Here is a 26,152-nt window from a genome sequence, read left to right on the forward strand (position 1 = left end):
AGGGTTAGGGCTCGGTTTAGGGTATTGGTTAGGATTAGGGTACGTGTTATGGTTAGGGTAGGGGTTAGGGTTAGGTTACGCGTTAGTGTTAGGGTAGTTATTAAACCTAACCCACTCTCTAGATACCCCTTAGCACGTAAAGGAATATTATTTGAGGGTCCAGCCATGGAGAAGAGTTTAGACACTAGGATAAGATAAGGAACACACCCATTATAAAGAAATCACATTAGGATTCTCTTTTTAAGCTGTTCCTTAAAACACTAGTGCTTAGGAAATCTATTGGAGGCAGAAGCATTCAAGGGTAGCCTAGGGTTAGGGTTAGGCTTAGGGTACAGCTTAGCGTACGGCTTAGGGTACGGGTTCGGGGAGGGCTTCGGGTACGGCGTAGGGTATGGGTTAGGGTTAGGGTTAGGGTTAGTGTTAGGGTTAGGGCTCGGTTTAGGGTATTGGTTAGGATTAGGGTACGTGTTAGTGTTAGGGTAGGGGTTAGGGTTAGGGTACGCGTTAGGGTTAGGGTAGTTATTAAACCTATCCCACTCTCTAGATACACCTTAGCACGTAAAGGAATATTATTTGGGGGTCCAGCCATGGAGAAGAGTTTAGACACTAGGATAAGATAAGGAACACACCCATTATAAAGAAATCACATTAGGATTCTCTTTTTAAGTTGTTCCTTAAAACACTAGTGCTTAGGAAATCTATTGGAGGCAGAAGCAGTCAAGGGTAGCCTAGGGTTAGGGTTAGGCTTAGAGTACGGCTTAGGGTACGGCTTAGGGTACGGGTTCGGGGAGGGCTTCGGGTACGGCGTAGGGTATGGGTTAGGGTTAGGGTTAGGGTTAGTGTTAGGGTTAGGGCTCGGTTTAGGGTACGGGTTAGCATTAGGGTACATGTTAGGGTTAGGGTAGGGGTTAGGGTTAGGGTACGCGTCAGGGTTAGGGTAGTTATTAAACCTATCCCACTCTCTAGATACACCTTAGCACGTAAAGGAATATTATTTGGGGGTCCAGCCATGGAGAAGAGTTTAGACACTAGGATAAGATAAGGAACACACCCATTATAAAGAAATCACATTAGGATTCTCTTTTTAAGCTGTTCCTTAAAACACTAGTGCTTAGGAAATCTATTGGAGGCAGAAGCAGTCAAGGGTAGCCTAGGGTTAGGGTTAGGCTTAGGGTACGGCTTAGGGTACGGCTTAGGGTACGGGTTCGGGGAGGGCTTCGGGTACGGCGTAGGGTATGGGTTAGGGTTAGGGTTAGGGTTAGTGTTAGGGTTAGGGCTCGGTTTAGGGTATTGGTTAGGATTAGGGTACGTGTTAGTGTTAGGGTAGGGGTTAGGGTTAGGGTACGCGTTAGTGTTAGGGTAGTTATTAAACCTATCCCACTCCCTAGATACCGCTTAGCACGTAAAGGAATATTATTTGGAGGTCCAGCCATGCAGAAGAGTTTAGACACTTTGATAAATAAGGAACACACCCATTATAAAGAAATCACATTAGGATTCTCTTTTTAAGCTGTTCCTTAAAACACTAGTGCTTAGGAAATCTATTGGAGGCAGAAGCAGTCAAGAGTAGCCTACGGTTAGGGTTAGGCTTGGGGTTAGGCTTAGGGTACGGCTTAGGGTACGGGTTCGGGGAGGGCTTCGGGTACGGCATAGGGTATGGGTTAGGGTTAGGGTTAGTGTTAGGGTTAGGGCTCCGATTAGGGTACGTGTTAGGATTAGGGTACATGTTAGGGTTAGGGTAGGGGTTAGGGTTAGGGTACGCGTTAGGGTTAGGGTAGTTATTAAACCTATCCCACTCTCTAGATACACCTTAGCACGTCAAGGAATATTATTTGGGGGTCCAGCCATGGAGAAGAGTTTAGACACTAGGATAAGATAAGGAACACAACCATTATAAAGAAATCACAATAGGATTCTCTTTTTAAGATGTTCCTTAAAACACTAGTGCTTAGGAAATCTATTGGAGGCAGAAGCAGTCAAGGGTAGCCTAGGGTTAGGGTTAGGCTTAGGGTACGGCTTAGGGTACGGCTTAGGGTACGGGTTCGGGGAGGGCTTCGGGTACGGCGTAGGGTATGTTAGGGTTAGGGCTCGGTTTAGGGTATTGGTTAGGATTAGGGTACGTGTTATGGTTAGGGTAGGGGTTAGGGTTAGGGTACGCATTAGTGTTAGGGTAGTTATTAAAGCTATCCCACTCTCTAGATACCCCTTAGCACATAAAGGAATATTATTTGGAGGTCCAGCCATGGAGAAGAGTTTAGACACTAGGATAAGATAAGGAACACACCCATTATAAAGAAATCACATTAGGATTCTCTTTTTAAGCTGTTCCTTAAAACACTAGTGCTTAGGAAATCTATTGGAGGCAGAAGCAGTCAAGGGTAGCCTAGGGTTAGGGTTAGGCTTAGGGTACGGCTTAGGGTACGGCTTAGGGTACGGGTTCGGGGAGGGCTTCGGGTACGGCGTAGGGTATGGCTTAGGGTTAGGGTTAGGGTTAGTGTTAGGGTTAGGGCTCGGTTTAGGGTATTGGTTAGGATTAGGGTACGTGTTAGGGTTACGGTAGGGGTTAGGGTTAGGTTACGCGTTAGTGTTAGAGTAGTTATTAAACCTAACCCACTCTCTAGATACCCCTTAGCACGTAAAGGAATATTATTTGAGGGTCCAGCCATGGAGAAGAGTTTAGACACTAGGATAAGATAAGGAACACACCCATTATAAAGAAATCACATTAGGATTCTCTTTTTAAGCTGTTCCTTAAAACACTAGTGCTTAGGAAATCTATTGGAGGCAGAAGCATTCAAGGGTAGCCTAGGGTTAGGGTTAGGCTTAGGGTACAGCTTAGCGTACGGCTTAGGGTACGGGTTCGGGGAGGGCTTCGGGTACGGCGTAGGGTATGGGTTAGGGTTAGTGTTAGGGTTAGGGCTCGGATTAGAGTATTGGTTAGGATTAGGGTACGTGTTAGTGTTAGGGTAGGGGTTAGGGTTAGGGTACGCGTTAGTGTTAGGGTAGTTATTAAAGCTATCCCACTCTCTAGATACCCCTTAGCACATAAAGGAATATTATTTGGAGGTCCAGCCATGGAGAAGAGTTTAGACACTAGGATAAGATAAGGAACACACCCATTATAAAGAAATCACATTAGGATTCTCTTTTTAAGTTGTTCCTTAAAACACTAGTGCTTAGGAAATCTATTGGAGGCAGAAGCAGTCAAGGGTAGCCTAGGGTTAGGGTTAGGCTTAGAGTACGGCTTAGGGTACGGCTTAGGGTACGGGTTCGGGGAGGGCTTCGGGTACGGCGTAGGGTATGGGTTAGGGTTAGGGTTAGGGTTAGTGTTAGGGTTAGGGCTCGGTTTAGGGTACGGGTTAGCATTAGGGTTCATGTTAGGGTTAGGGTAGGGGTTAGGGTTAGGGTACGCGTTAGGGTTAGGGTAGCTATTAAACCTATCCCACTCTCTAGATACACCTTAGCACGTAAAGGAATATTATTTGGGGGTTCAGCCATGGAGAAGAGTTTAGACACTAGGATAAGATAAGGAACACACCCATTATAAAGAAATCACATTAGGATTCTCTTTTTAAGCTGTTCCTTAAAACACTAGTGCTTAGGAAATCTATTGGAGGCAGAAGCAGTCAAGGGTAGCCTAGGGTTAGGGTTAGGCTTAGGGTACGGCTTAGGGTACGGCTTAGGGTACGGGTTCGGGGAGGGATTCGGGTATGGCGTAGGGTATGGGTTAGGGTTAGGGTTAGGGTTAGTGTTAGGGTTAGGGCTCGGTTTAGGGTATTGGTTAGGATTAGGGTACGTGTTAGGTTTAGGGTAGGGGTTAGGGTTAGGGTACGCGTTAGTGTTAGGGTAGTTATTAAAGCTATCCCACTCTCTAGATACCCCTTAGCACATAAGGAATATTATTTGGAGGTCCAGCCATGGAGAAGAGATTAGACACTAGGATAAGATAAGGAACACACCCATTATAAAGAAATCACATTAGGATTCTCTTTTTAAGCTGTTCCTTAAAACACTAGTGCTTAGGAAATCTATTGGAGGCAGAAGCAGTCAAGGGTAGCCTAGGTTTAGGATTAGGCTTAGGGTACGGCTTAGGGTACGGCTTAGGGTACGGGTTCGGGGAGGGCTTCGGGTACGGCGTAGGGTATGGGTTAGGGTTAGGGTTAGTGTTAGGGTTAGGGCTCGGTTTAGAGTATTGGTTAGGATTAGGGTACGTGTTAGTGTTAGGGTAGGGGTTAGGGTTAGGGTACGCATTAGTGTTAGGGTAGTTATTAAACCTATCCCACTCCCTAGATACCGCTTAGCACGTAAAGGAATATTATTTGGAGGTCCAGCCATGCAGAAGAGTTTAGACACTTTGATAAATAAGGAACACACCCATTATAAAGAAATCACATTAGGATTCTCTTTTTAAGCTGTTCCTTAAAACACTAGTGCTTAGGAAATCTATTGGAGGCAGAAGCAGTCAAGAGTAGCCTACGGTTAGGGTTAGGCTTGGGGTTAGGCTTAGGGTACGGCTTAGGGTACGGGTTTGGGGAGGGCTTCGGGTACGGCATAGGGTATGGGTTAGGGTTAGGGTTAGTGTTAGGGTTAGGGCTCCGATTAGGGTACGTGTTAGGATTAGGGTACCTGTTACGGTTAGGGTAGGGGTTAGGGTTAGGGTACGCGTTAGGGTTAGGGTAGTTATTAAACCTATCCCACTCTCTAGATACACCTTAGCACGTCAAGGAATATTATTTGGGGGTCCAGCCATGGAGAAGAGTTTAGACACTAGGATAAGATAAGGAACACAACCATTATAAAGAAATCACAATAGGATTCTCTTTTTAAGATGTTCCTTAAAACACTAGTGCTTAGGAAATCTATTGGAGGCAGAAGCAGTCAAGGGTAGCCTAGGGTTAGGGTTAGGCTTAGGGTACGGCTTAGGGTACGGCTTAGGGTACGGGTTCGGGGAGGGCTTCGGGTACGGCGTAGGGTATGGGTTAGGGTTAGGGTTAGTGTTAGGGTTAGGGCTCGGTTTAGGGTATTGGTTAGGATTAGGGTACGTGTTATGGTTAGGGTAGGGGTTAGGGTTAGGGTACGCGTTAGTGTTAGGGTAGTTATTAAAGCTATCCCACTCTCTAGATACCCCTTAGCACATAAAGGAATATTATTTGGAGGTCCAGCCATGGAGAAGAGTTTAGACACTAGGATAAGATAAGGAACACACCCATTATAAAGAAATCACATTAGGATTCTCTTTTTAAGCTGTTCCTTAAAACACTAGTGCTTAGGAAATCTATTGGAGGCAGAAGCAGTCAAGGGTAGCCTAGGGTTAGGGTTAGGCTTAGGGTACGGCTTAGGGTACGGCTTAGGGTACGGGTTCGGGGAGGGCTTGGGGTACGGCGTAGGGTATGGCTTAGGGTTAGGGTTAGGGTTAGTGTTAGGGTTAGGGCTCGGTTTAGGGTATTGGTTAGGATTAGGGTACGTGTTAGGGTTACGGTAGGGGTTAGGGTTAGGGTACGCGTTAGGGTTAGGGTAGCTATTAAACCTATCCCACTCTCTAGATACACCTTAGCACGTAAAGGAATATTATTTGGGGGTCCAGCCATGGAGAAGAGTTTAGACACTAGGATAAGATAAGGAACACACCCATTATAAAGAAATCACATTAGGATTCTCTTTTTAAGCTGTACCTTAAAACACTAGTGCTTAGGAAATCTATTGGAGGCAGAAGCAGTCAAGGGTAGCCTAGGGTTAGGGTTAGGCTTAGGGTACGGCTTAGGGTACGGCTTAGGGTACGGGTTCGGGGAGGGCTTCGGGTACGGCGTAGGGTATGGGTTAGGGTTAGGGTTAGGGTTAGTGTTAGGGTTAGGGCTCGGTGTAGGGTATTGGTTAGGATTAGGGTACGTGTTAGTGTTAGGGTAGTTATTAAACCTATCCCACTCCCTAGATACCGCTTAGCACGTAAAGGAATATTATTTGGAGGTCCAGCCATGCAGAAGAGTTTAGACACTTTGATAAATAAGGAACACACCCATTATAAAGAAATCACATTAGAATTCTCTTTTTAAGCTGTTCCTTAAAACACTAGTGCTTAGGAAATCTATTGGAGGCAGAAGCAGTCAAGAGTAGCCTACGGTTAGGGTTAGGCTTGGGGTTAGGCTTAGGGTACGGCTTAGGGTACGGGTTCGGGGAGGGCTTCGGGTACGGCATAGGGTATGGGTTAGGGTTAGGGTTAGTGTTAGGGTTAGGGCTCCGATTAGGGTACGTGTTAGGATTAGGGTACATGTTAGGGTTAGGGTAGGGGTTAGGGTTAGGGTACGCTTTAGGGTTAGGGTAGTTATTAAACCTATCCCACTCTCTAGATACACCTTAGCACGTCAAGGAATATTATTTGGGGGTCCAGCCATGGAGAAGAGTTTAGACACTAGGATAAGATAAGGAACACATCCATTATAAAGAAATCACAATAGGATTCTCTTTTTAAGATGTTCCTTAGAACACTAGTGCTTAGGAAATCTATTGGAGGCAGAAGCAGTCAAGGGTAGCCTAGGGTTAGGGTTAGGCTTAGGGTACGGCTTAGGGTACGGCTTAGGGTACGGGTTCGGTGAGGGATTCGGGTATGGCGTAGGGTATGGGTTAGGGTTAGGGTTAGGGTTAGTGTTAGGGTTAGGGCTCTGTTTAGGGTATTGGTTAGGATTAGGGTACGTGTTAGGTTTAGGGTAGGGGTTAGGGTTAGGGTACGTGTTAGTGTTAGGGTAGTTATTAAAGCTATCCCACTCTCTAGATACCCCATAGCACATAAGGAATATTATTTGGAGGTCCAGCCATGGAGAAGAGTTTAGACACTAGGATAAGATAAGGAACACACCCATTATAAAGAAATCACATTAGGATTCTCTTTTTAAGCTGTTCCTTAAAACACTAGTGCTTAGGAAATCTATTGGAGGCAGAAGCAGTCAAGGGTAGCCTAGGGTTAGGGTTAGGCTTAGGGTACGGCTTAGGGTACGGCTTAGGGTACGGGTTCGGGGAGGGCTTCGGGTACGGCGTAGGGTATGGGTTAGGGTTAGGGTTAGTGTTAGGGTTAGGGCTCGGTTTAGGGTATTGGTTAGGATTAGGGTACGTGTTAGTGTTAGGGTAGGGGTTAGGGTTAGGGTACGCGTTAGTGTTAGGGTAGTTATTAAACCTATCCCACTCCCTAGATACCGCTTAGCACGTAAAGGAATATTATTTGGAGGTCCAGCCATGCAGAAGAGTTTAGACACTTTGATAAATAAGGAACACACCAATTATAAAGAAATCACATTAGGATTCTCTTTTTAAGCTGTTCCTTAAAACACTAGTGCTTAGGAAATCTATTGGAGGCAGAAGCAGTCAAGAGTAGCCTACGGTTAGGGTTAGGCTTGGGGTTAGGCTTAGGGTACGGCTTAGGGTACGGGTTCGGGTAGGGCTTCGGGTACGGCATAGGGTATGGGTTAGGGTTAGGGTTAGTGTTAGGGTTAGGGCTCCGATTAGGGTACGTGTTAGGAATAGGGTACATGTTAGGGTTAGGGTAGGGGTTAGGGTTAGGGTACGCGTTAGGGTTAGGGTAGTTATTAAACCTATCCCACTCTCTAGATACACGTTAGCACGTCAAGGAATATTATTTGGGGGTCCAGCCATGGAGAAGAGTTTAGACACTAGGATAAGATAAGGAACACACCCATTATAAAGAAATCACAATAGGATTCTCTTTTTAAGATGTTCCTTAAAACACTAGTGCTTAGGAAATCTATTGGAGGCAGAAGCAGTCAAGGGTAGCCTAGGGTTAGGGTTAGGCTTAGGGTTAGGCTTAGGGAACGGCTTAGGGTACGGGTTCGGTGAGGGCTTCGGGTACGGCGTAGGGTATGGGTTAGGGTTAGGGTTAGGGTTAGTGTTAGGGTTAGGGCTCGTTTTAGGGTACGTGTTAGGATTAGGGTACGTGTTAGGGTTAGGGTAGGGGATAGGGTTAGGGTACGCGTTAGGGTTAGGGTAGTTATTAAACCTATCCCACTCTCTAGATACCCCTTAGCACGTAAAGGAATATTATTTGGGGGTCCAGCCATGGAGAAGAGTTTAGACACTAGGATAAGATAAGGAACACACCCATTATAAAGAAATCACAATAGGATTCTCTTTTTAAGCTGTTCCTTAAAACACTAGTGCTTAGGAAATCTATTGGAGGCAGAAGCAGTCAAGGGTAGCCTAGGGTTAGGGTTAGGCTTAGGGTACGGCTTAGGGTACGGCTTAGGGTACGGGTTCGGGGAGGGCTTCGGGTACGGCGTAGGGTATGGGTTAGGGTTAGGGTTAGGGTTAGTGTTAGGGTTACGGTTCGGTTTAGGGTATTGGTTAGGATTAGGGTACGTGTTATGGTTAGGGTAGGGGTTAGGGTTAGGGTACGCGTTAGTGTTAGTGTAGTTATTAAAGCTATCCCACTCTCTAGATACCCCTTAGCACATAAAGGAATATTATTTGGAGGTCCAGCCATGGAGAAGAGTTTAGACACTAGGATAAGATAAGGAACACACCCATTATAAAGAAATCACATTAGGATTCTCTTTTTAAGCTGTTCCTTAAAACACTAGTGCTTAGGAAATCTATTGGAGGCAGAAGCAGTCAAGGGTAGCCTAGGGTTAGGGTTAGGCTTAGGGTACGGCTTAGGGTACGGGTTCGGTGAGGGCTTCGGGTACGGCGTAGGGTATGGGTTAGGGTTAGGGTTAGGGTTAGTGTTAGGGTTAGGGCTCGGTTTAAGGTACGGGTTAGGATTAGGGTACATGTTAGGGTTAGGGTAGGGGTTAGGGTTAGGGTACGCGTTAGGGTTAGGGTAGTTATTAAACCTATCCCACTCTCTAGATACACCTTAGCACGTAAAGGAATATTATTTGGGGGTCCAGCCATGGAGAAGAGGTTAGACACTAGGATAAGATAAGGAACACACCCATTATAAAGAAATCACAATAGGATTCTCTTTTTAAGCTGTTCCTTAAAACACTAGTGCTTAGGAAATCTATTGGAGGCAGAAGCAGTCAAGGGTAGCCTAGGGTTAGGGTTAGGCTTAGGGTACGGCTTAGGGTACGGCTTAGGGTACGGGTTCGGAGAGGGCTTCGGGTACGGCGTAGGGTATGGGTTAGGGTTAGGGTTAGGGTTATTGTTAGGGTTAGGGCTCGGTTTAGGGTATTGGTTAGGATTAGGGTACGTGTTATGGTTAGGGTAGGGGTTAGGGTTAGGGTACGCTTTAGTGTTAGGGTAGTTATTAAAGCTATCCCACTCTCTAGATACCCCTTAGCACATAAAGGAATATTATTTGGAGGTCCAGCCATGGAGAAGAGTTTAGACACTAGGATAAGATAAGGAACACACCCATTATAAAGAAATCACATTAGGATTCTCTTTTTAAGCTGTTCCTTAAAACACTAGTGCTTAGGAAATCTATTGGAGGCAGAAGCAGTCAAGGGTAGCCTAGGGTTAGGGTTAGGCTTAGAGTACGGCTTAGGGTACGGCTTAGGGTACGGGTTCGGGGAGGGCTTCGGGTATGGCGTAGGGTATGGGTTAGGGTTAGGGTTAGGGTTAGTGTTAGGGTTAGGGCTCGGTTTAGGGTACGGGTTAGGATTAGGGTACGTGTTAGGGTTAGGGTAGGGGATAGGGTTAGGGTACGCGTTAGGGTTAGGGTAGTTATTAAACCTATCCCACTCTCTAGATACCCCTTAGCACGTAAAGGAATATTATTTGGGGGTCCAGCCATGGAGAAGAGTTTAGACACTAGGATAAGATAAGGAACACACCCATTATAAAGAAATCACATTAGGATTCCCTTTTTAAGCTGTTCCTTAAAACACTAGTGCTTAGGAAATCTGTTGGAGGCAGAAGCAGTCAAGGGTAGCCTAGGGTTAGGGTTAGGCTTAGGGTACGGCTTAGGGTACGGGTTCGGTGAGGGCTTCGGGTACGGCGTAGGGTATGGGTTAGGGTTAGGGTTAGGGTTAGTTTTAGGGTTAGGGCTCGGTTTAGGGTACGGGTTAGGATTAGGGTACGTGTTAGGGTTAGGGTAGGGGATAGGGTTAGGGTACGCGTTAGAGTTAGGGTAGTTATTAAACCTATCCCACTCTCTAGATACCCCTTAGCACGTAAAGGAATATTATTTGGGGGTCCAGCTATGGAGAAGAGTTTAGACACTAGGATAAGATAAGGAACACACCCATTATAAAGAAATCACATTAGGATTCTCTTTTTAAGCTGTTCCTTAAAACACTAGTGCTTAGGAAATCTATTGGAGGCAGAAGCAGTCAAGGGTAGCCTAGGGTTAGGGTTAGGCTTAGGGTACGGCTTAGGGTACGGCTTAGGGTACGGGTTCGGGGAGGGCTTCGGGTACGGCGTAGGGTATGGGTTAGGGTTAGGGTTAGTGTTAGGGTTAGGGCTCGGTTTAGGGTATTGGTTAGGATTAGGGTACGTGTTAGTGTTAGGGTAGGGGTTAGGGTTAGGGTACGCGTTAGTGTTAGGGTAGTTATTAAACCTATCCCACTCCGTAGATACCGCTTAGCACGTAAAGGAATATTATTTGGAGGTCCAGCCATGCAGAAGAGTTTAGACACTTTGATAAATAAGGAACACACCCATTATAAAGAAATCACATTAGGATTCTCTTTTTAAGCTGTTCCTTAAAACACTAGTGCTTAGGAAATCTATTGGAGGCAGAAGCAGTCAAGAGTAGCCTACGGTTAGGGTTAGGCTTGGGGTTAGGCTTAGGGTACGGCTTAGGGTACGGGTTTGGGGAGGGCTTCGGGTACGGCATAGGGTATGGGTTAGGGTTAGGGTTAGTGTTAGGGTTAGGGCTCCGATTAGGGTACGTGTTAGGATAAGGGTACCTGTTAGGGTTAGGGTAGGGGTTAGGGTTAGGGTACGCGTTAGGGTTAGGGTAGTTATTAAACCTATCCCACTCTCTAGATACACCTTAGCACGTCAAGGAATATTATTTGGGGGTCCAGCCATGGAGAAGAGTTTAGACACTAGGATAAGATAAGGAACACAACCATTATAAAGAAATCACATTAGGATTCTCTTTTTAAGCTGTTCCTTAAAACACTAGTGCTTAGGAAATCTATTGGAGGCAGAAGCAGTCAAGGGTAGCCTAGGGTTAGGGTTAGGCTTAGGGTACGGCTTAGGGTACGGCTTAGGGTACGGGTTCGGGGAGGGCTTGGGGTACGGCGTAGGTTATGGCTTAGGGTTAGGGTTAGGGTTAGTGTTAGGGTTAGGGCTCGGTTTAGGGTATTGGTTAGGATTAGGGTACGTGTTAGGGTTACGGTAGGGGTTAGGGTTAGGTTACGCGTTAGTGTTAGGGTAGTTATTAAACCTAACCCACTCTCTAGATACCCCTTAGCACGTAAAGGAATATTATTTGAGGGTCCAGCCATGGAGAAGAGTTTAGACACTAGGATAAGATAAGGAACACACCCATTATAAAGAAATCACATTAGGATTCTCTTTTTAAGCTGTTCCTTAAAACACTAGTGCTTAGGAAATCTATTGGAGGCAGAAGCATTCAAGGGTAGCCTAGGGTTAGGGTTAGGCTTAGGGTACAGCTTAGCGTACGGCTTAGGGTACGGGTTCGGGGAGGGCTTCGGGTACGGCGTAGGGTATGGGTTAGGGTTAGTGTTAGGGTTAGGGCTCGGTTTAGGGTATGGGTTAGCATTAGGGTACATGTTAGGGTTAGGGTAGGGGTTAGGGTTAGGGTACGCGTTAGGGTTAGGGTAGCTATTAAACCTATCCCACTCTCTAGATACACCTTAGCACGTAAAGGAATATTATTTGGGGGTCCAGCCATGGAGAAGAGTTTAGACACTAGGATAAGATAAGGAACACACCCATTATAAAGAAATCACATTAGGATTCTCTTTTTAAGCTGTACCTTAAAACACTAGTGCTTAGGAAATCTATTGGAGGCAGAAGCAGTCAAGGGTAGCCTAGGGTTAGGGTTAGGCTTAGGGTACGGCTTAGGGTACGGCTTAGGGTACGGGTTCGGGGAGGGCTTCGGGTACGGCGTAGGGTATGGGTTAGGGTTAGGGTTAGGGTTAGTGTTAGGGTTAGGGCTCGGTGTAGGGTATTGGTTAGAATTAGGGTACGTGTTAGTGTTAGGGTAGTTATTAAACCTATCCCACTCCCTAGATACCGCTTAGCACGTAAAGGAATATTATTTGGAGGTCCAGCCATGCAGAAGAGTTTAGACACTTTGATAAATAAGGAACACACCCATTATAAAGAAATCACATTAGAATTCTCTTTTTAAGCTGTTCCTTAAAACACTAGTGCTTAGGAAATCTATTGGAGGCAGAAGCAGTCAAGAGTAGCCTACGGTTAGGGTTAGGCTTGGGGTTAGGCTTAGGGTACGGCTTAGGGTACGGGTTCGGGGAGGGCTTCGGGTACGGCATAGGGTATGGGTTAGGGTTAGGGTTAGTGTTAGGGTTAGGGCTCCGATTAGGGTACGTGTTAGGATTAGGGTACATGTTAGGGTTAGGGTAGGGGTTAGGGTTAGGGTAAGCTTTAGGGTTAGGGTAGTTATTAAACCTATCCCACTCTCTAGATACACCTTAGCACGTCAAGGAATATTATTTGGGGGTCCAGCCATGGAGAAGAGTTTAGACACTAGGATAAGATAAGGAACACATCCATTATAAAGAAATCACAATAGGATTCTCTTTTTAAGATGTTCCTTAGAACACTAGTGCTTAGGAAATCTATTGGAGGCAGAAGCAGTCAAGGGTAGCCTAGGGTTAGGGTTAGGCTTAGGGTACGGCTTAGGGTACGGCTTAGGGTACGGGTTCGGTGAGGGATTCGGGTATGGCGTAGGGTATGGGTTAGGGTTAGGGTTAGGGTTAGTGTTAGGGTTAGGGCTCTGTTTAGGGTATTGGTTAGGATTAGGGTACGTGTTAGGTTTAGGGTAGGGGTTAGGGTTAGGGTACGTGTTAGTGTTAGGGTAGTTATTAAAGCTATCCCACTCTCTAGATACCCCATAGCACATAAGGAATATTATTTGGAGGTCCAGCCATGGAGAAGAGTTTAGACACTAGGATAAGATAAGGAACACACCCATTATAAAGAAATCACATTAGGATTCTCTTTTTAAGCTGTTCCTTAAAACACTAGTGCTTAGGAAATCTATTGGAGGCAGAAGCAGTCAAGGGTAGCCTAGGGTTAGGGTTAGGCTTAGGGTACGGCTTAGGGTACGGCTTAGGGTACGGGTTCGGGGAGGGCTTCGGGTACGGCGTAGGGTATGGGTTAGGGTTAGGGTTAGTGTTAGGGTTAGGGCTCGGTTTAGGGTATTGGTTAGGATTAGGGTACGTGTTAGTGTTAGGGTAGGGGTTAGGGTTAGGGTACGCGTTAGTGTTAGGGTAGTTATTAAACCTATCCCACTCCCTAGATACCGCTTAGCACGTAAAGGAATATTATTTGGAGGTCCAGCCATGCAGAAGAGTTTAGACACTTTGATAAATAAGGAACACACCAATTATAAAGAAATCACATTAGGATTCTCTTTTTAAGCTGTTCCTTAAAACACTAGTGCTTAGGAAATCTATTGGAGGCAGAAGCAGTCAAGAGTAGCCTACGGTTAGGGTTAGGCTTGGGGTTAGGCTTAGGGTACGGCTTAGGGTACGGGTTCGGGTAGGGCTTCGGGTACGGCATAGGTTATGGGTTAGGGTTAGGGTTAGTGTTAGGGTTAGGGCTCCGATTAGGGTACGTGTTAGGAATAGGGTACATGTTAGGGTTAGGGTCGGGGTTAGGGTTAGGGTACGCGTTAGGGTTAGGGTAGTTATTAAACCTATCCCACTCTCTAGATACACGTTAGCACGTCAAGGAATATTATTTGGGGGTCCAGCCATGGAGAAGAGTTTAGACACTAGGATAAGATAAGGAACACACCCATTATAAAGAAATCACAATAGGATTCTCTTTTTAAGATGTTCCTTAAAACACTAGTGCTTAGGAAATCTATTGGAGGCAGAAGCAGTCAAGGGTAACCTAGGGTTAGGGTTAGGCTTAGGGTTAGGCTTAGGGAACGGCTTAGGGTACGGGTTCGGTGAGGGCTTCGGGTACGGCGTAGGGTATGGGTTAGGGTTAGGGTTAGGGTTAGTGTTAGGGTTAGGGCTCGTTTTAGGGTACGTGTTAGGATTAGGGTACGTGTTAGGGTTAGGGTAGGGGATAGGGTTAGGGTACGCGTTAGGGTTAGGGTAGTTATTAAACCTATCCCACTCTCTAGATACCCCTTAGCACGTAAAGGAATATTATTTGGGGGTCCAGCCATGGAGAAGAGTTTAGACACTAGGATAAGATAAGGAACACACCCATTATAAAGAAATCACAATAGGATTCTCTTTTTAAGCTGTTCCTTAAAACACTAGTGCTTAGGAAATCTATTGGAGGCAGAAGCAGTCAAGGGTAGCCTAGGGTTAGGGTTAGGCTTAGGGTACGGCTTAGGGTACGGCTTAGGGTACGGGTTCGGGGAGGGCTTCGGGTACGGCGTAGGGTATGGGTTAGGGTTAGGGTTAGGGTTAGTGTTAGGGTTACGGTTCGGTTTAGGGTATTGGTTAGGATTAGGGTACGTGTTATGGTTAGGGTAGGGGTTAGGGTTAGGGTACGCGTTAGTGTTAGTGTAGTTATTAAAGCTATCCCACTCTCTAGATACCCCTTAGCACATAAAGGAATATTATTTGGAGGTCCAGCCATGGAGAAGAGTTTAGACACTAGGATAAGATAAGGAACACACCCATTATAAAGAAATCACATTAGGATTCTCTTTTTAAGCTGTTCCTTAAAACACTAGTGCTTAGGAAATCTATTGGAGGCAGAAGCAGTCAAGGGTAGCCTAGGGTTAGGGTTAGGCTTAGGGTACGGCTTAGGGTACGGGTTCGGTGAGGGCTTCGGGTACGGCGTAGGGTATGGGTTAGGGTTAGGGTTAGGGTTAGTGTTAGGGTTAGGGCTCGGTTTAAGGTACGGGTTAGGATTAGGGTACATGTTAGGGTTAGGGTAGGGGTTAGGGTTAGGGTACGCGTTAGGGTTAGGGTAGTTATTAAACCTATCCCACTCTCTAGATACACCTTAGCACGTAAAGGAATATTATTTGGGGGTCCAGCCATGGAGAAGAGGTTAGACACTAGGATAAGATAAGGAACACACCCATTATAAAGAAATCACAATAGGATTCTCTTTTTAAGCTGTTCCTTAAAACACTAGTGCTTAGGAAATCTATTGGAGGCAGAAGCAGTCAAGGGTAGCCTAGGGTTAGGGTTAGGCTTAGGGTACGGCTTAGGGTACGGCTTAGGGTACGGGTTCGGAGAGGGCTTCGGGTACGGCGTAGGGTATGGGTTAGGGTTAGGGTTAGGGTTATTGTTAGGGTTAGGGCTCGGTTTAGGGTATTGGTTAGGATTAGGGTACGTGTTATGGTTAGGGTAGGGGTTAGGGTTAGGGTACGCTTTAGTGTTAGGGTAGTTATTAAAGCTATCCCACTCTCTAGATACCCCTTAGCACATAAAGGAATATTATTTGGAGGTCCAGCCATGGAGAAGAGTTTAGACACTAGGATAAGATAAGGAACACACCCATTATAAAGAAATCACATTAGGATTCTCTTTTTAAGCTGTTCCTTAAAACACTAGTGCTTAGGAAATCTATTGGAGGCAGAAGCAGTCAAGGGTAGCCTAGGGTTAGGGTTAGGCTTAGAGTACGGCTTAGGGTACGGCTTAGGGTACGGGTTCGGGGAGGGCTTCGGGTATGGCGTAGGGTATGGGTTAGGGTTAGGGTTAGGGTTAGTGTTAGGGTTAGGGCTCGGTTTAGGGTACGGGTTAGGATTAGGGTACGTGTTAGGGTTAGGGTAGGGGATAGGGTTAGGGTACGCGTTAGGGTTAGGGTAGTTATTAAACCTATCCCACTCTCTAGATACCCCTTAGCACGTAAAGGAATATTATTTGGGGGTCCAGCCATGGAGAAGAGTTTAGACACTAGGATAAGATAAGGAACACACCCATTATAAAGAAATCACATTAGGATTCCCTTTTTAAGCTGTTCCTTAAAACACTAGTGCTTAGGAAATCTGTTGGAGGCAGAAGCAGTCAAGGGTAGCCTAGGGTTAGGGTTAGGCTTAGGGTACGGCTTAGGGTACGGGATCGGTGAGGGCTTCGGGTACGGCGTAGGGTATGGGTTAGGGTTAGGGTTAGGGTTAGTTTTAGGGTTAGGGCTCGGTTTAGGGTACGGGTTAGGATTAGGGTACGTGTTAGGGTTAGGGTAGGGGATAGGGTTAGGGTACGCGTTAGAGTTAGGGTAGTTATTAAACCTATCCCACTCTCTAGATACCCCTTAGCACGTAAAGGAATATTATTTGGGGGTCCAGCCATGGAGAAGAGTTTAGACACTAGGATAAGATAAGGAACACACCCATTATAAAGAAATCACATTAGGATTCTCTTTTTAAGCTGTTCCTTAAAACACTAGTGCTTAGGAAATCTATTGGAGGCAGAAGCAGTCAAGGGTAGCCTAGGGTTAGGGTTAGGCTTAGGGTACGGCTTAGGGTACGGCTTAGGGTACGGGTTCGGGGAGGGCTTCGGGTACGGCGTAGGGTATGGGTTAGGGTTAGGGTTAGGGTTAGTGTTAGGGTTAGAGCTAGGTTTAGGGTATTGGTTAGGATTAGGGTACGTGTTATGGTTAGGGTAGGGGTTAAGGTTAGGGTACGCGTTAGTGTTAGGGTAGTTATTAAACCTATCCCACTCTCTAGATACACCTTAGCACATAAAGGAATATTATTTGGAGGTCCAGCCGTGGAGAAGAGTTTAGACACTAGGATAAGATAAGGAACACACCCATTATAAAGAAATCACATTAGGATTCTCTTTTTAAGCTGTTCCTTAAAACACTAATGCTTAGGAAATCTATTGGAGGCAGAAGCATCCAAGGGTAGCCTAGGGTTAGGGTTAGGCTTAGGGTTAGGCTTAGGGTACGGCTTAGGGTACGGGTTTGGGGAGGGCTTCTGGTACGGCGTAGGGTATGGGTTAGGGTTAGGGTTAGGGTTAGTGTTAGGTTTAGGGCTCGGTATAGGGTATTGGTTAGGATTAGGGTACGTGTTAGGGTTAGGGTAGGGGTTAGGGTTAGGGTACGCGTTAGTGTTAGGGTAGTTATTAAACCTAACCCACTCTCTAGATACCCCTTAGCACGTAAAGGAATATTATTTGGAGGTCCAGCCATGGAGAAGAGTTTAGACACTAGGATAAGATAAGGAACACACCCATTATAAAGAAATCACATTAGGATTCTCTTTTTAAGCTGTTCCTTAAAACACTAGTGCTTAGGAAATCTATTGGAGGCAGAAGCAGACAAGGGTAGCCTAGGGTTAGGGTTAGGCTTAGGGTACGGCTTAGGGTACGGCTTAGGGTACGGGTTCGGGGAGGGCTTCGGGTACGGCGTAGGGTATGGGTTAGGGTTAGGGTTAGGGTTAGGGTTAGTGTTATGGTTAGGGCTCGGTTTAGGGTATTGGTTAGGATTAGGGTACGTGTTATGGTTAGGGTAGGGGTTAGGGTTAGGGTACGCGTTAGTGTTAGGGTAGTTATTAAAGCTATCCCACTCTCTAGATACCCCTTAGCACATAAAGGAATATTATTTGGAGGTCCAGCCATGGAGAAGAGTTTAGACACTAGGATAAGATAAGGAACACACCCATTATAAAGAAATCACATTAGGATTCTCTTTTTAAGCTGTTCCTTAAAACACTAGTGCTTAGGAAATCTATTGGAGGCAGAAGCAGTCAAGGGTAGCCTAGGGTTAGGGTTAGGCTTAGGGTACGGCTTAGGGTACGGCTTAGGGTACGGGTTCGGGGAGGGCTTCGGGTATGGCGTAGGGTATGGGTTAGGGTTAGGGTTAGTGTTAGTGTTAGGGTTAGGGCTCGGTTTAGGGTACGGGTTAGGATTAGGGTACGTGTTATGGTTAGGGTAGGGGATAGGGTTAGGGTACGCGTTAGGGTTAGGGTAGTTATTAAACCTATCCCACTCTCTAGATAACCCTTAGCACGTAAAGGAATATTATTTGGGGGTCCAGCCATGGAGAAGAGTTTAGACACTAGGATAAGATAAGGAACACACCCATTATAAAGAAATCACATTAGGATTCACTTTATAAGCTCTTCCTTAAAACACTAGTGCTTAGGAAATCTATTGGAGGCAGAAGCACTCAAGGGTAGCCTAGGGTTAGGGTTAGGCTTAGGGTACGGCTTAGGGTACGGCTTAGGGTACGGGTTTGGGGAGGGCTTCGGGTACGGCTTAGGGTATGGGTTAGGGTTAGGGTTAGGGTTAGTGTTAGGGTTAAGGCTCGGCTTAGGGTATTGGTTAGGATTAGGGTACGTGTTAGGGTTAGGGTAGGGGTTAGGGTTAGGGTACGCGTTAGTGTTAGGGTAGTTATTAAACCTATCCCAATCTCTAGATACCCCTTAGCACGTAAAGGAATATTATTTGGAGGTCCAGCCATGGAGAAGAGTTTAGACACTAGGATAAGATAAGGAACACACCCATTATAAAGAAATCACATTAGGATTCTGTTTTTAAGCTGTTTCTTAAAACACTAGTGCTTAGGAAATCTATTGGAGGCAGAAGCAGTCAAGGGTAGCCTAGGGTTAGGGTTAGGCTTAGGGTACGGCTTAGGGTACGGCTTAGGGTAACGGTTCGGGGAGGGCTTCGGGTACGGCATAGGGTATGGGTTAGGGTTAGGGTTAGGGTTAGTGTTAGGGTTAGGGCTCGGTTTAGGGTACGGGTTAGGATTAGGGTAGGGGATAGGGTTAGGGTACGCGTTAGGGTTAGGGTAGTTATTAAACCTATCCCACTCTCTAGATACACCTTAGCACGTAAAGGAATATTATTTGGGGGTCCAGCCATGGAGAAGAGGTTAGACACTAGGATAAGATAAGGAACACACCCATTATAAAGAAATCACAATAGGATTATCTTTTTAAGCTGTTCCTTAAAACACTAGTGCTTAGGAAATCTATTGGAGGCAGAAGCAGTCAAGGGTAGCCTAGGGTTAGGGTTAGGCTTAGGGTACGGCTTAGGGTACGGGTTCGGGGAGGGCTTCGGGTACGGCGTAGGGTATGGGTTAGGGTTAGGGTTAGGGTTAGTGTTAGGGTTAGGGCTCGGTTTAGGGTATTGGTTAGGATTAGGGTACGTGTTATGGTTAGGGTAGGGGTTAGGGTTAGGGTACGCGTTAGTGTTAGGGTAGTTATTAAAGCTATCCCACTCTCTAGATACCCCTTAGCACATAAAGGAATATTATTTGGAGGTCCAGCCATGGAGAAGAGTTTAGACACTAGGATAAGATAAGGAACACACCCATTATAAAGAAATCACATTAGGATTCTCTTTTTAAGCTGTTCCTTAAAACACTAGTGCTTAGGAAATCTATTGGAGGCAGAAGCAGTCAAGGGTAGCCTAGGGTTAGGGTTAGGCTTAGAGTACGGCTTAGGGTACGGCTTAGGGTACGGGTTCGGGGAGGGCTTCGGGTATGGCGTAGGGTATGGGTTAGGGTTAGGGTTAGGGTTAGTGTTAGGGTTAGGGCTCGGTTTAGGGTACGGGATAGGATTAGGGTACGTGTTAGGGTTAGGGTAGGGGTTAAGGTTAGGGTACGCGTTAGTGTTAGGGTAGTTATTAAACCTATCCCACTCTCTAGATACACCTTAGCACATAAAGGAATATTATTTGGAGGTCCAGCCGTGGAGAAGAGTTTAGACACTAGGATAAGATAAGGAACACACCCATTATAAAGAAATCACATTAGGATTCACTTTATAAGCTGTTCCTTAAAACACTAGTGCTTAGGAAATCTATTGGAGGCAGAAGCACTCAAGGGTAGCCTAGGGTTAGGGTTAGGCTTAGGGTACGGCTTAGGGTACGGCTTAGGGTACGGGTTTGGGGAGGGCTTCGGGTACGGCTTAGGGTATGGGTTAGGGTTAGGGTTAGGGTTAGTGTTAGGGTTAAGGCTCGGCTTAGGGTATTGGTTAGGATTAGGGTACGTGTTAGGGTTAGGGTAGGGGTTAGGGTTAGGGTACGCGTTAGTGTTAGGGTAGTTATTAAACCTATCCCAATCTCTAGATACCCCTTAGCACGTAAAGGAATATTATTTGGAGGTCCAGCCATGGAGAAGAGTTTAGACACTAGGATAAGATAAGGAACACACCCATTATAAAGAAATCACATTAGGATTCTGTTTTTAAGCTGTTTCTTAAAACACTAGTGCTTAGGAAATCTATTGGAGGCAGAAGCAGTCAAGGGTAGCCTAGGGTTAGGGTTAGGCTTAGGGTACGGCTTAGGGTACGGCTTAGGGTAACGGTTCGGGGAGGGCTTCGGGTACGGCATAGGGTATGGGTTAGGGTTAGGGTTAGGGTTAGTGTTAGGGTTAGGGCTCGGTTTAGGGTATTGGTTAGGATTAGGGTACGTGTTAGGGTTAGGGTAGGGGTTAGGGTTAGGGTACGCGTTAGTGTTAGGGTAGTTATTAAACCTATCCCAGTCTCTAGATACCCCTTAGCACGTAAAGGAATATTATTTGGAGGTCCAGCCATGGAGAAGAGGTTAGACACTAGGATAAGATAAGGAACACACCCATTATAAAGAAATCACATTAGGATTCTGTTTTTAAGCTGTTTCTTAAAACACTAGTGCTTAGGAAATCTATTGGAGGCAGAAGCAGTCAAGGGTAGCCTAGGGTTAGGGTTAGGCTTAGGGTACGGCTTAGGGTACGGCTTAGGGTAACGGTTCGGGGAGGGCTTCGGGTACGGCATAGGGTATGGGTTAGGGTTAGGGTTAGGGTTAGTGTTAGGGTTAGGGCTCGGTTTAGGGTACGGGTTAGGATTAGGGTAGGGGATAGGGTTAGGGTACGCGTTAGGGTTAGGGTAGTTATTAAACCTATCCCACTCTCTAGATACACCTTAGCACGTAAAGGAATATTATTTGGGGGTCCAGCCATGGAGAAGAGGTTAGACACTAGGATAAGATAAGGAACACACCCATTATAAAGAAATCACAATAGGATTATCTTTTTAAGCTGTTCCTTAAAACACTAGTGCTTAGGAAATCTATTGGAGGCAGAAGCAGTCAAGGGTAGCCTAGGGTTAGGGTTAGGCTTAGGGTACGGCTTAGGGTACGGGTTCGGGGAGGGCTTCGGGTACGGCGTAGGGTATGGGTTAGGGTTAGGGTTAGGGTTAGTGTTAGGGTTAGGGCTCGGTTTAGGGTATTGGTTAGGATTAGGGTACGTGTTATGGTTAGGGTAGGGGTTAGGGTTAGGGTACGCGTTAGTGTTAGGGTAGTTATTAAAGGTATCCCACTCTCTAGATACCCCTTAGCACATAAAGGTATATTATTTGGAGGTCCAGCCATGGAGAAGAGTTTAGACACTAGGATAAGATAAGGAACACACCCATTATAAAGAAATCACATTAGGATTCTCTTTTTAAGCTGTTCCTTAAAACACTAGTGCTTAGGAAATCTATTGGAGGCAGAAGCAGTCAAGGGTAGCCTAGGGTTAGGGTTAGGCTTAGAGTACGGCTTAGGGTACGGCTTAGGGTACGGGTTCGGGGAGGGCTTCGGGTATGGCGTAGGGTATGGGTTAGGGTTAGGGTTAGGGTTAGTGTTAGGGTTAGGGCTCGGTTTAGGGTACGGGATAGGATTAGGGTACGTGTTAGGGTTAGGGTAGGGGTTAAGGTTAGGGTACGCGTTAGTGTTAGGGTAGTTATTAAACCTATCCCACTCTCTAGATACACCTTAGCACATAAAGGAATATTATTTGGAGGTCCAGCCGTGGAGAAGAGTTTAGACACTAGGATAAGATAAGGAACACACCCATTATAAAGAAATCACATTAGGATTCCCTTTTTAAGCTGTTCCTTAAAACACTAATGCTTAGGAAATCTATTGGAGGCAGAAGCAGTCAAGGGTAGCCTAGGGTTAGGGTTAGGCTTAGGGTACGGCTTAGGGTACGGGTTCGGTGAGGGCTTCGGGTACGGCGTAGGGTATGGGTTAGGGTTAGGGTTAGGGTTAGTTTTAGGGTTAGGGCTCGGTTTAGGGTACGGGTTAGGATTAGGGTACGTGTTAGGGTTAGGGTAGGGGATAGGGTTAGGGTACGCGTTAGAGTTAGGGTAGTTATTAAACCTATCCCACTCTCTAGATACCCCTTAGCACGTAAAGGAATATTATTTGGGGGTCCAGCCATGGAGAAGAGTTTAGACACTAGGATAAGATAAGGAACACACCCATTATAAAGAAATCACATTAGGATTCTCTTTTTAAGCTGTTCCTTAAAACACTAGTGCTTAGGAAATCTATTGGAGGCAGAAGCAGTCAAGGGTAGCCTAGGGTTAGGGTTAGGCTTAGGGTACGGCTTAGGGTACGGCTTAGGGTACGGGTTCGGGGAGGGCTTCGGGTACGGCGTAGGGTATGGGTTAGGGTTAGGGTTAGGGTTAGTGTTAGGGTTAGAGCTAGGTTTAGGGTATTGGTTAGGATTAGGGTACGTGTTAGTGTTAGGGTAGGGGTTAGGGTTAGGGTACGCGTTAGTGTTAGGGTAGTTATTAAACCTATCCCACTCTCTAGATACCCCTTAGCACATAAAGGAATATTATTTGGAGGTCCAGCCATGGAGAAGAGTTTAGACACTAGGATACGATAAGGAACACACCCATTATAAAGAAATCACATTAGGATTCTCTTTTTAAGCTGTTCCTTAAAACACTAATGCTTAGGAAATCTATTGGAGGCAGAAGCAGACAAGGGTAGCCTAGGGTTAGGGTTAGGCTTAGGGTACGGCTTAGGGTACGGCTTAGGGTACGGGTTCGGGGATGGCTTCGGGTACGGTGTAGGGTATGGGTTAGGGTTAGGGTTAGGGTTAGGGTTAGTGTTATGGTTAGGGCTCGGTTTAGGGTATTGGTTAGGATTAGGGTACGTGTTATGGTTAGGGTAGGGGTTAGGGTTAGGGTACGCGTTAGTGTTAGGGTAGTTATTAAAGCTATCCCACTCTCTAGATACCCCTTAGCACATAAAGGAATATTATTTGGAGGTCCAGCCATGGAGAAGAGTTTAGACACTAGGATAAGATAAGGAACACACCCATTATAAAGAAATCACATTAGGATTCTCTTTTTAAGCTGTTCCTTAAAACACTAGTGCTTAGGAAATCTATTGGAGGCAGAAGCAGTCAAGGGTAGCCTAGGGTTAGGGTTAGGCTTAGGGTACGGCTTAGGGTACGGCTTAGGGTACGGGTTTGGGGAGGGCTTCGGGTATGGCGTAGGGTATGGGTTAGGGTTAGGGTTAGGGTTAGTGTTAGGGTTAGGGCTCGGTTTAGGGTACGGGTTAGGATTAGGGTACGTGTTAGGGTTAGGGTAGGGGATAGGGTTAGGGTACGCGTTAGGGTTAGGGTAGTTATTAAACCTATCCCACTCTCTAGATACCCCTTAGCACGTAAAGGAATATTATTTGGGGGTCCAGCCATGGAGAAGAGTTTAGACACTAGGATAAGATAAGGAACACACCCATTATAAAGAAATCACATTAGGATTCACTTTATAAGCTGTTCCTTAAAACACTAGTGCTTAGGAAATCTATTGGAGGCAGAAGCACTCAAGGGTAGCCTAGGGTTAGGGTTAGGCTTAGGGTACGGCTTAGGGTACGGCTTAGGGTACGGGTTTGGGGAGGGCTTCGGGTACGGCTTAGGGTATGGGTTAGGGTTAGGGTTAGGGTTAGTGTTAGGGTTAGGGCTCGGCTTAGGGTATTGGTTAGGATTAGGGTACATGTTAGGGTTAGGGTAGGGGTTAGGGTTAGGGTACGCGTTAGTGTTAGGGTAGTTATTAAACCTATCCCAATCTCTAGATACCCCTTAGCACGTAAAGGAATATTATTTGGAGGTCCAGCCATGGAGAAGAGTTTAGACACTAGGATAAGATAAGGAACACACCCATTATAAAGAAATCACATTAGGATTCTGTTTTTAAGCTGTTTCTTAAAACACTAGTGCTTAGGAAATCTATTGGAGGCAGAAGCAGTCAAGGGTAGCCTAGGGTTAGGGTTAGGCTTAGGGTACGGCTTAGGGTAACGGTTCGGGGAGGGCTTCGGGTACGGCATAGGGTATGGGTTAGGGTTAGGGTTAGGGTTAGTGTTAGGGTTAGGGCTCGGTTTAGGGTATTGGTTAGGATTAGGGTACGTGTTAGGGTTAGGGTAGGGGTTAGGGTTAGGGTACGCGTTAGTGTTAGGGTAGTTATTAAACCTATCCCAGTCTCTAGATACCCCTTAGCACGTAAAGGAATATTATTTGGAGGTCCAGCCATGGAGAAGACTTTAGACACTAGGATAAGATAAGGAACACACCCATTATAAAGAAATCACATTAGGATTCTCTTTTTAAGCTGTTCCTTAAAACACTAGTGCTTAGGAAATCTATTGGAGGCAGAAGCAGTCAAGGGTAGCCTAGGGTTAGGGTTAGGCTTAGGGTACGGCTTAGGGTACGGCTTAGGGTACGGGTTTGGGGAGGGCTTCGGGTACGGCTTAGGGTATGGGTTAGGGTTAGGGTTAGGGTTAGTGTTAGGGTTAGGGCTCGGCTTAGGGTATTGGTTAGGATTAGGGTACGTGTTAGGGTTAGGGTAGGGGTTAGGGTTAGGTTACGCGTTAGTGTTAGGGTAGTTATTAAACCTATCCCAATCTCTAGATACCCCTTAGCACGTAAAGGAATATTATTTGGAGGTCCAGCCATGGAGAAGAGTTTAGACACTAGGATAAGATAAGGAACACACCCATTATAAAGAAATCACATTAGGATTCTCTTTTTAAGCTGTTCCTTAAAACACTAGTGCTTAGGAAATCTATTGGAGGCAGAAGCAGTCAAGGGTAGCCTAGGGTTAGGGTTAGGCTTAGGGTACGGCTTAGGGTACGGGTTCGGGGATGGCTTCGGGTACGGCGTAGGGTATGGGTTAGGGTTAGGGTTAGGGTTAGTGTTAGGGTTAGGGCTCGGTTTAGGGTATTGTTTAGGATTAGGGTACGTGATAGGGTTAGGGTAGGGGTTAGGGTTAGGGTACGCGTTAGTGTTAGGGTAGTTATTAAAGCTATCCCACTCTCTAGATACCCCTTAGCACGTAAAGGAATATTATTTGGAGGTCCAGCCATGGAGAAGAATTTAGACACTAGGATAAGATAAGGAACACACCCATTATAAAGAAATCACATTAGGATTCTCTTTTTAAGCTGTTCCTTAAAACACAAGTGCTTAGGAAATCTATTGGAGGCAGAAGCAGTCAAGGGTAGCCTAGGGTTAGGGTTAGGCTTAGGGTTAGGCTTAGGGTACGGCTTAGGGTACGGGTTCGGGGAGGGCTTCTGGTACGGCGTAGGGTATGGGTTAGGGTTAGGGTTAGTGTTAGGGGTAGGGCTCGGTATAGGGTATTGGTTCGGATTAGGGTACGTGTTAGGGTTAGGGTAGGGTTTAGGGTTAGGGTACGCGTTAGTGTTAGGGTAGTTATTAAACCTAACCCACTCTCTAGATACCCCTTAGCACGTAAAGGAATATTATTTGGAGGTCCAGCCATGGAGAAGAGTTTAGGCACTAGGATAAGATAAGGAACACACCCATTATAAAGAAATCACATTAGGATTCTCTTTTTAAGCTGTTCCTTAAAACACTAGTGCTTAGAAAATCTATTGGAGGCAGAAGCAGTCAAGGGTAGCCTAGGGTTAGGGTTAGGCTTAGGGTACGGCTTAGGGTACGGCTTAGGGTATCGGTTCGGGGAGGGCTTCGGGTACGGCGTAGGGTATGGGTTAGGGTTAGGGTTAGGGTTAGTGTTAGGGTTAGGGCTCGGTTTAGGGTATTGGTTAGAATTAGTGTACGTGTTAGGGTTAGGGTAGGGGTTAGGGTTAGGGTACGCGTTAGTGTTAGGGTAGTTATTAAACCTATCCCAGTCTCTAGATACCCCTTAGCACGTAAAGGAATATTATTTGGAGGTCCAGCCATGGAGAAGAGTTTAGACACTAGGATAAGATAAGGAACACACCCATTATAAAGAAATCACATTAGGATTCTCTTTTTAAGCTGTTCCTTAAAACACTAGTGCTTAGGAAATCTATTGGAGGCAGAAGCAGTCAAGGGTAGCCTAGGGTTAGGGTTAGGCTTAGGG

Source organism: Balaenoptera physalus (genome assembly GCF_965194825.1).
Source record: "Balaenoptera physalus genome assembly, chromosome: X".
NCBI classification, from domain to species: domain Eukaryota; kingdom Metazoa; phylum Chordata; class Mammalia; order Artiodactyla; family Balaenopteridae; genus Balaenoptera; species Balaenoptera physalus.